At 36.8% G+C, this 11,389-nt stretch overlaps 1 non-coding gene across 1 annotated transcript; it reads right to left on the bottom strand.

Moving 5' to 3' along the window:
• Positions 1 to 6,127: 6,127 nt before the first annotated feature.
• Positions 6,128 to 6,235, bottom strand: LOC112746363 (small nucleolar RNA R71). Its single transcript, XR_003174252.1, has one exon. It is a non-coding gene; the product is annotated as a small nucleolar RNA R71 (small nucleolar RNA).
• Positions 6,236 to 11,389: the final 5,154 nt, after the last annotated feature.

Below are 11,389 nucleotides of genomic sequence, written 5' to 3'. Positions count from 1 at the left end.
AAGCTTATGTAAATTTCGGTATGAATAGTTAGCATGTCCCAAGTATAGGTTCATTAAGTCTATACTAAAACAATTTAACTTTTCATATAATACCTAACCCTAGTCGCAACTCAAAGACTAACTATGTTGCCCTAGTTTGTTTGCAAGTCTCTGTCTATTTTTCTATCATTAAAATCTTACAGACTTTTTCTTCGATTTTTATCTTTTCTTAAATTTTTATCTTTTATTTATCTTTGCCTCACTAATATGTTCTTACCACTCCCTATGTGTTTTATGAAGGTAATTATGAGATTCTGCACTTAAAGTTGTCTTTCTAAAGCTTTTACAGAAAACTGCCTTTTTCGTATTATTTTATTATTTTTATTAAAATATTATTTTTAATTAAATATTATTATTTAATATTTTATTATTATTTATTATTTTATTAATATATTTTCAAAAATGAACTTTACTTTAACCTTTAACCTTTAAAATTCACTTTTTACCACCCGTAACTTTTAATATTTCTACTTTTACCACCCTAACTTTCAGTAATTACCAAATAACCCCTCAAACACCAAAATAATTACTTCCTTGCCCTTTTATGAATCAAAAAGGTGTTCTTCATTGTTCTTCAACACACTCAAAGTGTTCTTCATGTTCTTCATAAATTCTTCAGATTCTTTCTCTGTTTTTACCCGTTTTTCAGTATTTTCAGCAACCGATTTTTACTATAATTCATAATAAATTAGCAGCCACTAAAACCCCATCTTTTCTACATGATTTCAACACAAATTGAACCTCAATTTAAGCTTAGATTTTCTTTTTTCCAGCTGCCCAAGAACATGAACTTTAAAGCTTGAATTTCATCAAATTTCATCAAAATTTCACCAAATTTTCACCAAGAATCAATCATATATGCAACCAATTTTTAGCACAGCCAATTTATACAACATTCACACAACTCAAACACAAATAATCAAGATTAATTTCGTGACACCCTACCTGATTTTGCTGCCCCTAATTCAGTTAGATTTTTAGGTGGTCCTTAAGCACTTTTTCCTCCTAAATCACATCAAGAAAACACATATTTAAGTATGTTTCCTTGAAACCGAATCAAAAGAGAGATGGTGCAGCCAACTCCCCTTGATTCCAGCCTTGATAAGTCATATGATCATGTAGAGAAAGAAGAGAGGATAATTTTGGTTGGATTGGAATTTTGATTTGAGTTTTAGTTCAGCAGAAATCAAGCTTTGAAGATTTGGAACTAAGAACTTTTCTCTCTTTTTCTCTCTACCTATTTTCGGCCACAAAGTGAAAATGAGCCAGCCTTGGGGGTTTTGGGGGTGTAGGGTGAGTTGTGATTGGTTGGCTTGGAGGTGGATTAAAATAATATTAAAATATTTCAGATGTATAACTACTAAAACTAGGTGTATCAGAACACTTGTGAAAACATCTCTAAAAATTATTTTCTGAGCTACTAGCATAAATGACACTAGTAACATATTTATTATGAGAATGAAACATGTATAATGAGGCCTTAGCATTGCTAAAGTCATCAGAGAGTGCTGGTGCTAAGCTGCACCAGTAAATTGTGAACCCGGTTAAACCGGTTTTCTATTTTTAACTGACCAGGTAACCTTATAATATTATTCAAGAAGCTTCTAATACTAATATAATGATAATATCATCCTATTATCTCTCTTCTCTCATAAATCGAGTCCGGTTTGTCAAACTGAGACTATTTACGAAAAACCGAATTAAAACTCCTAACCGATACGGTTCAAAAACTAGGTTCTTCGCGACTGCATCATCGAGCTTGCCTCGGGAAAGGTTCTAACTTAAAGATGACAGAATGACAATTAAGATTGAGATTCTTGATGATATATCAAAGGTTTTCTCTTTACTGATCTTCCGGAGAAATTCGTACTTTCAGAAAAGATCTCGCGTACTCAAAAATCGGGGTTGTTACACTTCTTCCCCAGCACACTCGGCCTCAACGGCACCAAACTTGGGATTCTCCAAGTTTGGCGCTAGGAAGTGCAACAACTCCCCATTGCTTTCGGACAGGTTGAAGCCAACTTGAGATACCTCAAGTTTGGCGTCACACACTCATTCTCTAAGGAAAGCATGCTGGCTTGCTGAAGCCAAACTTGGTGTTGTGATGAGTGGATAATTTATACGCTTTTTGGCATTATTTTTAGGTAGTTTTTAGTATGATTTAGTTAGTTTTTACTAAGTTTTTATTAGTTTTTATGAAAAATTCACATTTCTGGACTTTACTATGAGTTTGTGTGTTTTTCTGTGATTTCAGGTATTCTCTGGCTGAAATTGAGGGACCTGTGCAAAAATCTGATTCAGAGGCTGAAAAAGGACTGCAGATGTTGTTGGATTCTGATCTCCCTGCACTCGAAATGGATTTTCTGGAGCTACAGAAACCCAATTGGCGCCCTCTCAATTGCGTTGAAAAATAGACATCCTGGGCTTTCAAACAATATATAATAGTCCATACTTTGCCCGAGTTTTGACAACGCAAACTGGCATTTAAACGCCAACTTTCTGCCCTATTATGGCGTTAAACGCCATAACTGAGTTACAAGCTGGAGTTAAACGCCCAAACTGGCACCAAAGCTGGGCTTTAACTCCATGAAGAGTCTCTACACGTGAAAGCTTCAATGCTCAGCCCAAGCACACACCAAGTGGGCCCTGGAAGTGGATTTCTGCACTATTTGCACTTAGTTACTCATTTTCTGTAAACCCTAGTTACTAGTTTAGTATAAAAACTACCTTTAGAGATTTATTTTACATCTTATGTTCCTATTTTGACTATTGTACACGTTTGGAGGCTGGCCATTCAGCCATGCCTGGATCATTATTACTTATGTATTTTCAACGGTGGAGTTTCTACACCCCATAGATTAAGGTGTGGAGCTCTGCTGTTCTTCATGAATTAATGCAAAGTACAATTGTTTTTCTATTCAATTCAAGCTTATTCTAATTCCAAGATATTCACTCGCACTTCAATCGGATGAATGTGATGATCCGTGACACTCATCATCATTCTCACCTATGAATGCGTGCCTGACAACCACTTCCGTTCTATTTGCAATAGCTTGAGTGTGTATCTCTTAGCCTCTATTCCGAAAGATCGGAGTCTTCGTGGTATAAGCTAGAATCAGTTGGCAGCATTCTTGAGATCTGAAAAGTCTAAACCTTGTCTGTGGTATTCCGAGTAAGATCTGGGATGGGATCACTATGACGAGCTTCAAACTCACGAGTGTTGGGCGTAGTGACAGACGCAAAAGGATCAATGGATCCTATTCCAATATGAGTGAGAACCGACAGATGATTAGCCATGCAGTGATAGCACATTTGGACCATTTTCACTGAGAGGACGGATGGTAGCCATTGACAATGGTGATCCCCCAACATACAGCCTGCCATGCAAAGGAGTATGAATGATTGAATGAAGGCAGTAGGAAAAGCAGAGATTCAGAAGGAGCAAAGCATCTCCATACGCTTATCTGAAATTCTCATCAATGAATTACATAAGTATCTCTATCTTATTTTATATTCTTATTTATCTTTTAATTATCAAAACCTCATAACCATTTAAATCTGCCTGACTGAGATTTACAAGATGACCATAGCTTGCTTCTAGCCGACAATCTCTATGGGATCGACCCTTACTCATGTAAGGTTTATTACTTGGACAACCTAGTGCACTTGCTGGTTAGTTGTGCGGAGTTGTGAAAAGGAATTGAGATTATGAACGTGCGTACCAAGTTTTTGGCACCGTTGAGATCACAATTTTGTGCACCATGTTTTTGGCGCCGTTGCCGGGGATTGTTCGAGTTTGGTTAACTGACGGTTCATCTTGTTGCTCAGATTAGGTAATTTTATTTTAATTTTAAGCTTTTTATTTTTATTCTTTTTATTTTCATATAAAAAAATAAAAATAAATTATTCTATGACTTCATAATTTTTAAGAATGGATTCTAGAGTTTCATGATGATTTGTTGAAGTCTGGCTGGCTGTGAAGCCATGTCTAATCTTTTGGACCGAGGTTTCAACTTATCATCACAAGAGCTTGTTGATTTCTATCAATCTTGTTGTTGAATGTAATGATATGCTAAAGCTTGGCTGGCCATTGGTCATGTCTAGTGTTTTGGACCGAAGCTTTCACTGAAAGCTTGGCTGGCTAGTAAACCATGTCTAATTCCTGGACCAGAGTTTTAGACTAACATTGCACAATTCCTGGAATTCTCATTAAAAATTTTGAATTTCCTTATTTTCTTTTTCAAAATTTATTTTTGAAAAATCCAAAAAAATTAATAAAATCATAAATCCAAAAATAATTTGATGTTTCTTGTTTGAGTCTTGTGTCAAATTTTAAGTTTGGAGTCAATTGCATATTTTTAAATTTCACTAAAATTTTTGAAAACTCATGCATGGTGTTCTTCATGATCTTCAAGTTGTTCTTAATGATCTTCTTTGTTTGATCTTTGCATTTTCATGTTTTGTGTCTTTTCTTGTTTTTCATATGCATTTTCAATTTGTTAGTGTCTAAAGTTTGAAAATTTCTAAGTTTGGTGTCTTGCATATTTTTCTTTTCTTAAAAATTTTCAAAAATAAGTTGTTGGTGTTCATCTTGACATTCAAAGTGTTCTTAGTGTTCATCTTGACATTCAAAGTGTTCTTGCATGCATTTTTTATTTTGATCCTAAATTTTTATGTTTTGTTTCATTTTTGTGTTTTTCTCTCTCCTTATTAAAAATTCAAAAATCAAAAATATCTTTCCCTTATTCTTCTCATAAATTTTGAAAATTTGGATTGACTTAGTCAAAAAAAATTTTAAAATCTAGTTGTTTCTTATGAGTCATGTTTTCAATTTAAAAATCCTATCTTTTCAAAACCTTTTCAAAAATCAAATCTTTTTCATTTTTTTTCAAAAATTTTAAAAATTAATTTTCAAAATCTTTTTCTTATTTTTATTTCATATTTTCGAAATTAATGCTAACAATTAATGTGATTGATTCAAAAATTTTAAGTTTGTTACTTGCCTAGTAAGTTTGTTAGTCAAGTAATTAACTTTAATTTTAAAAATCAAATCTTTTTAAATTTCTTTTTCAAATCTTTTTCAAAATAATTTTCAATCATATCTTTTTCAAAAATCAATTTTCAAAATCTTTTCTAACCTCTTATCTTTTCAAATTTGATTTTCAAATCTTTTTCAATTAACTACTTAACTTTTTGTTTGATTTTAGAAGTTTTCTATTTCAATCATATCTTTTCTCTAAAATTTGAAAACTAAATAAATTAATTACTATTTCTTATCTTTTTTTTCAAATTTTATTTTGTTTCTCTTTTTAATTTTCGAATACTAACCAAGAATTAAAATAAAAACAAAAATATTTTTTTTTATTTTAATTTAAATTCGAATCCAATCTCCCTCTCTCATCTTTCTATTTATTTTATTTATCTACTAACATTCCTCTTCTACTCACAATTCGAACCCCCTCTTCTTCTTCTTCTTCTACTCACATAAAGGAATCTCTATACTGTGACATAGAGGATTCCTTTTCTTTTCTGCTCTCTTCTTTTTCATATGAGTAGGAACAGGGATAAAGATATTCTTATTGAAGCTGATCTTGAACCTGAAAGGACTCTTAAGAGGAAACTAAGAGAAGCTAAAGCACAACCCTCTGGAGAGGACCTGACAGAAATTTTTGAAAAAGAAGGAGACATGGCTGAACCCAATAACAATGGTGGAGATGTAAGGAAGATGCTTGGTGACTTTATTGCACCCTCTTCTAACTTCTATGGAAGAAGCATCTCAATTCCTGCCATTGGAGCAAACAACTTTGAGGTTAAGCCTCAATTAGTTTCTCTAATGCAACAGAATTGCAAGTTTCATGGACTTCCATTGGAAGATCCTCATCAATTCTTAGCTGAATTCTTATAATTCTGTGACACTGTCAAGATCAATGGAGTTGATCCTGAGATCTATAGGCTTATGCTTTTTCCTTTTGCTGTAAGAGACAGAGCTAGAACATAGTTGGATTCACAACCTAAGGAAAGCCTGAACTCTTGGGAAAAGCTGGTCAGTGCTTTCCTGGCCAAATTCTTTCTACCTCAAAAGATCAGCAAGCTTAGAGTGGAAATCTAAACCTTCAGACAGAAGGAAGGTGAGTCCCTCTATAAAGCTTGGAAAAGATATAAGCAATTGATCAAAAGGTGTCCTACTGACATGCTTCCAGAATGGAGCATCATATGTATATTCTATGATGGTCTGTCTGAGTTGTCAAAAATGTCATTGGACCATTCTACAAGAGAATCTCTTCATCTGAAAACCCCTGTAGAATCTCAGGAACTCATTGAAATGGTTGCAAATAACCAGTTCATGTACACCTCTGAGAGGAATCCTGTGAACAATGGGATGCCTCAGAAGAAGGAAGTTCTTGAAATTGATACTCCGAATGCCATATTGGCTCAGAACAAAATATTGACTCAGCAAGTCAATATGATTTCTCAGAGTCTGAATAGATTGCAAGCTGCATCCAACAGTACTAAAGAAGCATCTTCTGAAGAAGAAGCTTATGATCCTGAGAACCCTGCAATGGCAGAGGTGAATTACATTGGAGTACCCTATGGAAACACCTATAATCCTTCATGGAGAATCATCCTAACCTCTCATGGAAGGATCAACAGAAGCCTAATCAAGGCTTTAATAATAATAATGGTGGAAGAAATAGGTTTAGCAAAAACAAACCTTTTCCATCATCTTCTCAGCAACAGACAGAGAATTCTGAATAGAGCCATTCTCTCCTGGCAACCATAGTCTCTGATCTATCCAAGACCACACTAAGTTTCATGAATGAAACAAGGTCCTACATTAGAAATTTGGAGGCACAGGTGGATAAGCTGAGTAAGAAAATTACTAAAACTCCTCCCAGTACTCTCCTAAGCAATACAAAAGAGAATCCCAAGAGAGAGTGCATGGCCATAACCATGACCAACATGGCCGAACCTAGAGAGAGTGAGGAGGACGTGAGTCCCGGTGAGAAAAGCCTCATGGGACGTCCTCTGGACAAAAAGGAGGTTCCCTTTGAAGAACCAAAAGAATCTGAGGCTCATACAGAGACCATAGAGATTCCATTGAACTTCCTTCTGCCATTCATGAGCTCTGATGAATATTCTTCCTCTGAAGAGGATTAAGACATCATTGAAGAGCAAGTTGCTAAATATCTAGGAGTAATCATGAAGCTGAATGCCAAGTTATTTGGTACTGAGACTTGGGAGGATGAACCCCCTTTGTTCACCAATGAACTGAATGCATTAATGGAGCAGACATTACCTCAGAAGAAACTGGATCCCAGAAAATTCTTCATACCTTGTACCATAGGCACCATGACCTTTGAGAAGGCTCTATGTGACCTGAGGTCAGGGATAAACCTCATGCCACTCTCTGTAATAGAGAAACTGGGAATATTTGAGGTACAAGCTGCAAGAATCTCACTAGAGATGGCAGACAAATTAATAAAACGGGTTTATGGACTAGTAGAGGACGTGCTAGTAAAGGTTGAAGGCCTTTACATCCCTGCTGATTTCATAATCCTAGACACTGGGAAGGATGAGGATGAATCCATCATCCTTGGCAGACCCTTCCTAGCCACAGCAAAAGCTGTGATTGATGTTAACAGAGGAGAGTTGGTCCTTAAGTTGAATGAGGACTACCTTGTATTCAAGACTCAAGGTTCTCCTTCTATAACCATGGAGAGGAAGCATGAAAAGCTTCTCTCAATACAGAGTCAAACAAAACCCCCACATTCAAACTCTAAGTTTGGTGTTGGGAGGCCTGAAGAATGAAACTCTCGCGTGATCTAGAATTTTCACAATAAATTCGCGTTGTAAGTATAGCTTCTAGACCAACAAGAATTCCTTTCTTACAAAAGTTTTGGTTGTCAGTTAAGCAAACCCAATAAAATTGTTAACCGAGTATTTAAACCTCAGGTCGTCTTCTCAAGAAATTGCAGGGAGGTATGACTTATTATTAGTTATGGAAAAGGTAGAATATTTGGGTTTTTAAAATAAAGAACAAGTAATTTAAATGGCAGGGAAAATAAATTAATAATTAATAAAACTCTTGGCAAGGTATGAAAATTCGGAAGTCCTATCCTAGTTATCATTATCGATGGTGATGAGAATTGAGTTTTAATCTCACTTAGTTAACCCTTACTAAAACAAAGGAAAGTCAAGTGGACTAATTAGTCTGATCCTCAAGTCCTAGTCAACTCCTAAGGAAAGACTAGAGTTAGTGGAATTCAATTCAATTAGCAAAAATAACAATTATCAACCACGCTGAGTTTGATAACTCAAGAGTTTTCATTAATCAATTAAAGCCAAGAATATAAAAAGCTAAATGTGAATCATAAATCTGAAATACCTCAAATTATATTAAATAGAAAATCAATCTAAACATAAAGAATTCATAAACTAAATTGAGAAAATAAGTAAAAGGAACATTGAACCTGAGAAGAAGTTGAAATAATAAGTTGAAATAATAAGAATCCTAATTCCTTTAAGAGGAATCCTAATACTAAAACCTAAGAGAGGAGAGAACATCTCTCTCTAGAAAACTACATCTAAAGCCTAAAACTATGTATGAATGTATGTTGTATGATGAATGGATGCATTTCCCCACTTTATAGCCTCTAATCTGTGTGTTCTAGGCCAAAAACTGGGTCAAAAATAGCCCAGAAATCACCCCCAGTGTATTCTGGTACGTACAGGTCGCGGGAAAGTGACGCGGAAGTGTCGTTCACGCGTTTATGTGGATTGCATTTCTGCCAGGTCACGTGTCCACGTGATCCACGCGTTACCGTAGCCTAGCTTCGGGGATGCTATGTTAAAATATATATCTTTGCGAAGCCCCAGATGTTAGCTTTCCAAAGCAACTGGAACCGCGTCATTTGGACCTCTGTAGCTCAAGTTATGGTTGATTTAGTACCAAGAGGTCAGGCTGGACAGCTTTAGCAGTTCCTTCAGTTTCTTGTATTCCTTCCACTTTTGCATGCTTCCTTTGCATCCTCTAAGCCATTCCTGCCCTGTAATCCCTGAAATCACTTAACACACATATCAAGGCATCGAATGGTAATAAGAGAGGATTAATATTAGCAAATATAAGTCCAAAGAAGCATGTTTTTAATCATAGCACAAATTCAGGAAGGAAAACGTAAAACATGCGATTTCTATGAATAAGTGGGCAAGGACTTGATAAAATCCACTCAATTGAGCATAAGATAAAATATAAAATAGTGGTTTATCAAGGCCACAACCAAACTCTAAGTTTGGTGTTGAGAGGCCCCAACCCTGCTCTGATTATCTGTGAGGATCCATGAGAGCTCACTGTCAAGCTATTGACATTAAAGAAGAGCTTATTGGGAGGTAACCCAATGTTATTTAATTATATCTATTTATTTTCCATTGTTATTTTATGTTTTCTTTAGGTTGATGATCATGTGAAGTCACAAAAACAACTGAAAAATTAAAAATAGAATGAAAAACAGCATTAAAAACAGCTCACCCTAGAGGAAGAGCTTACTGGCGTTTAAACGCCAGTAAGAGTAGCAAAATGGGCGTTAAACGCCCAGTCTGGCACCATTCTGGGCATTAAACGCCAGAAATAGGCACCAGACTGGCGTTTAACGCCAGAACAGGGCACCAAGTTGGCGTTAAACACCAAGAAAGGGAGAAAAGCTGGCGTTAAACGCCAGAAACAAGTAGCAATCTGGCGTTTAACGCCAGAAGCACACTCTAAGGGCATTTTTGCACGCCTCAATAGAGCAGGGATGCTAAGTCCTTGACCCCTCAGGATCTGTGGACCCCACAGGATCCCCACTTACCCCACCTATTCTTCTCTCTTCTTCACACCTTTTCATAACACTCTTCCCCAAATACCCTTCACCAATCACCCCATTCACTTTTCCCCAAAACACCACCTACCTTCAAATTCAAAACTCTTTCCCCCCCAAACCCAACCCCAAATACACGAACCTAACCCTCCCCCCACTCTTATATATACCCCTCATTTCTCCTTCAATATCACACATCACAAACACCTTATACCCCCTTGGCCGAATTCACCCTCTCCCTTCATCTCCTCCATTTTCTTCTTCTTCTCCTTCATTCTTTCTTCTTTGCTCGAGGATGAGCAAACCTTTTAAGTTTGGTGTGGTAAAAGCATTGCTTTTTATTTTTTCATAACCATTTATGGCACCTAAGGCTGGAGAAACCTCTAGAAAGAGGAAAGGGAAGGCAAAAGCTTCCACCTCTGAGTCATAGGAGATGGAGAGATTCATCTCAAAAGTCTATCAAGACTACTTCTATGAAGTTGTGGCCAAGAAGAAGGTGATTCCTGAGGTCCCTTTCTAGCTCAAAAGGAGTGAGTATCCGGAGATTCGACATGAGATTAGAAAAAGAGGATGGGAAGTTCTCTCCAATCCTATTCAACAAGTCAGGATCTTAATGGTTCAAGAGTTCTATGCAAACGCATGGATCACTAAGAACCTTGATCAAAGTATGAACCCGAATCCAAAGAATTGGCTTACAAAGGTTCGGGGAAAATACCTAGATTTCAGTCCGGAAAATGTAAGGTTGGCGTTCAACTTGCCAATAATGCAAGAAAACGCACGCCCCTACACTAGAAGGGTCAACTTTGATCAAAGGTTGGACCAAGTCCTCATGGACATATGTGTGGAAGGAGCTCAATGGAAAAGAGACTCAAGAGGCAACCCGGTTCAATTGAGAAGACCGGACCTTAAGCCTGTGGCTAGAGGATGGTTGGAGTTCATCCAACGCTCTATCATTCCTACTAGCAACCGATCCGAAGGAACTGTGGATCGGGCCCTCATCATCCATAGTATCATGATTGGGGAAGAAGTGGAAGTTCATGAGATTATACCTCAAGAACTCTACAAGGTGGATGGCAAGTCCTCCACTTTGGCAAGGTTAGCCTTTCCTCACCTCATTTGTCACCTCTGCAATTCGGCTGGGATTGTCAAAGAGGGAGACACCCTTATTGAAGAGGACAAGCCCATCACTAAAAAGAGGATGGAGCAAACAAGAGAGCCCACTCATGGACCTCAACAAGAGCATGAGGAAATTACTCATCATGAAATCCCTGAGATGCCTCAAGGGATGTACTTTCCTCCACAAAACTATTGGGAGCAAATTAACACCTACCTAGGAGAATTAAGTTCCAACATGGGACAACTAAGGGTGGAGCACCAAGAGCACTCCATCATTCTCCATGAGATTAGAGAAGATCAAGAAGTCATGAGGGAGGAGCAACAAAGGCAAGGAAGAGACATAGACGAGCTCAAGCGTTCCATTGGATCTTCAAGAGGAA

Source organism: Arachis hypogaea, chromosome 14 (genome assembly GCF_003086295.3).
Source record: "Arachis hypogaea cultivar Tifrunner chromosome 14, arahy.Tifrunner.gnm2.J5K5, whole genome shotgun sequence".
Classification (NCBI taxonomy): Eukaryota; Viridiplantae; Streptophyta; class Magnoliopsida; order Fabales; family Fabaceae; genus Arachis; species Arachis hypogaea.
The sequence above is the reverse complement of the archived record's forward strand: the minus strand, read 5'-3'. Positions and strand labels throughout refer to the sequence as shown.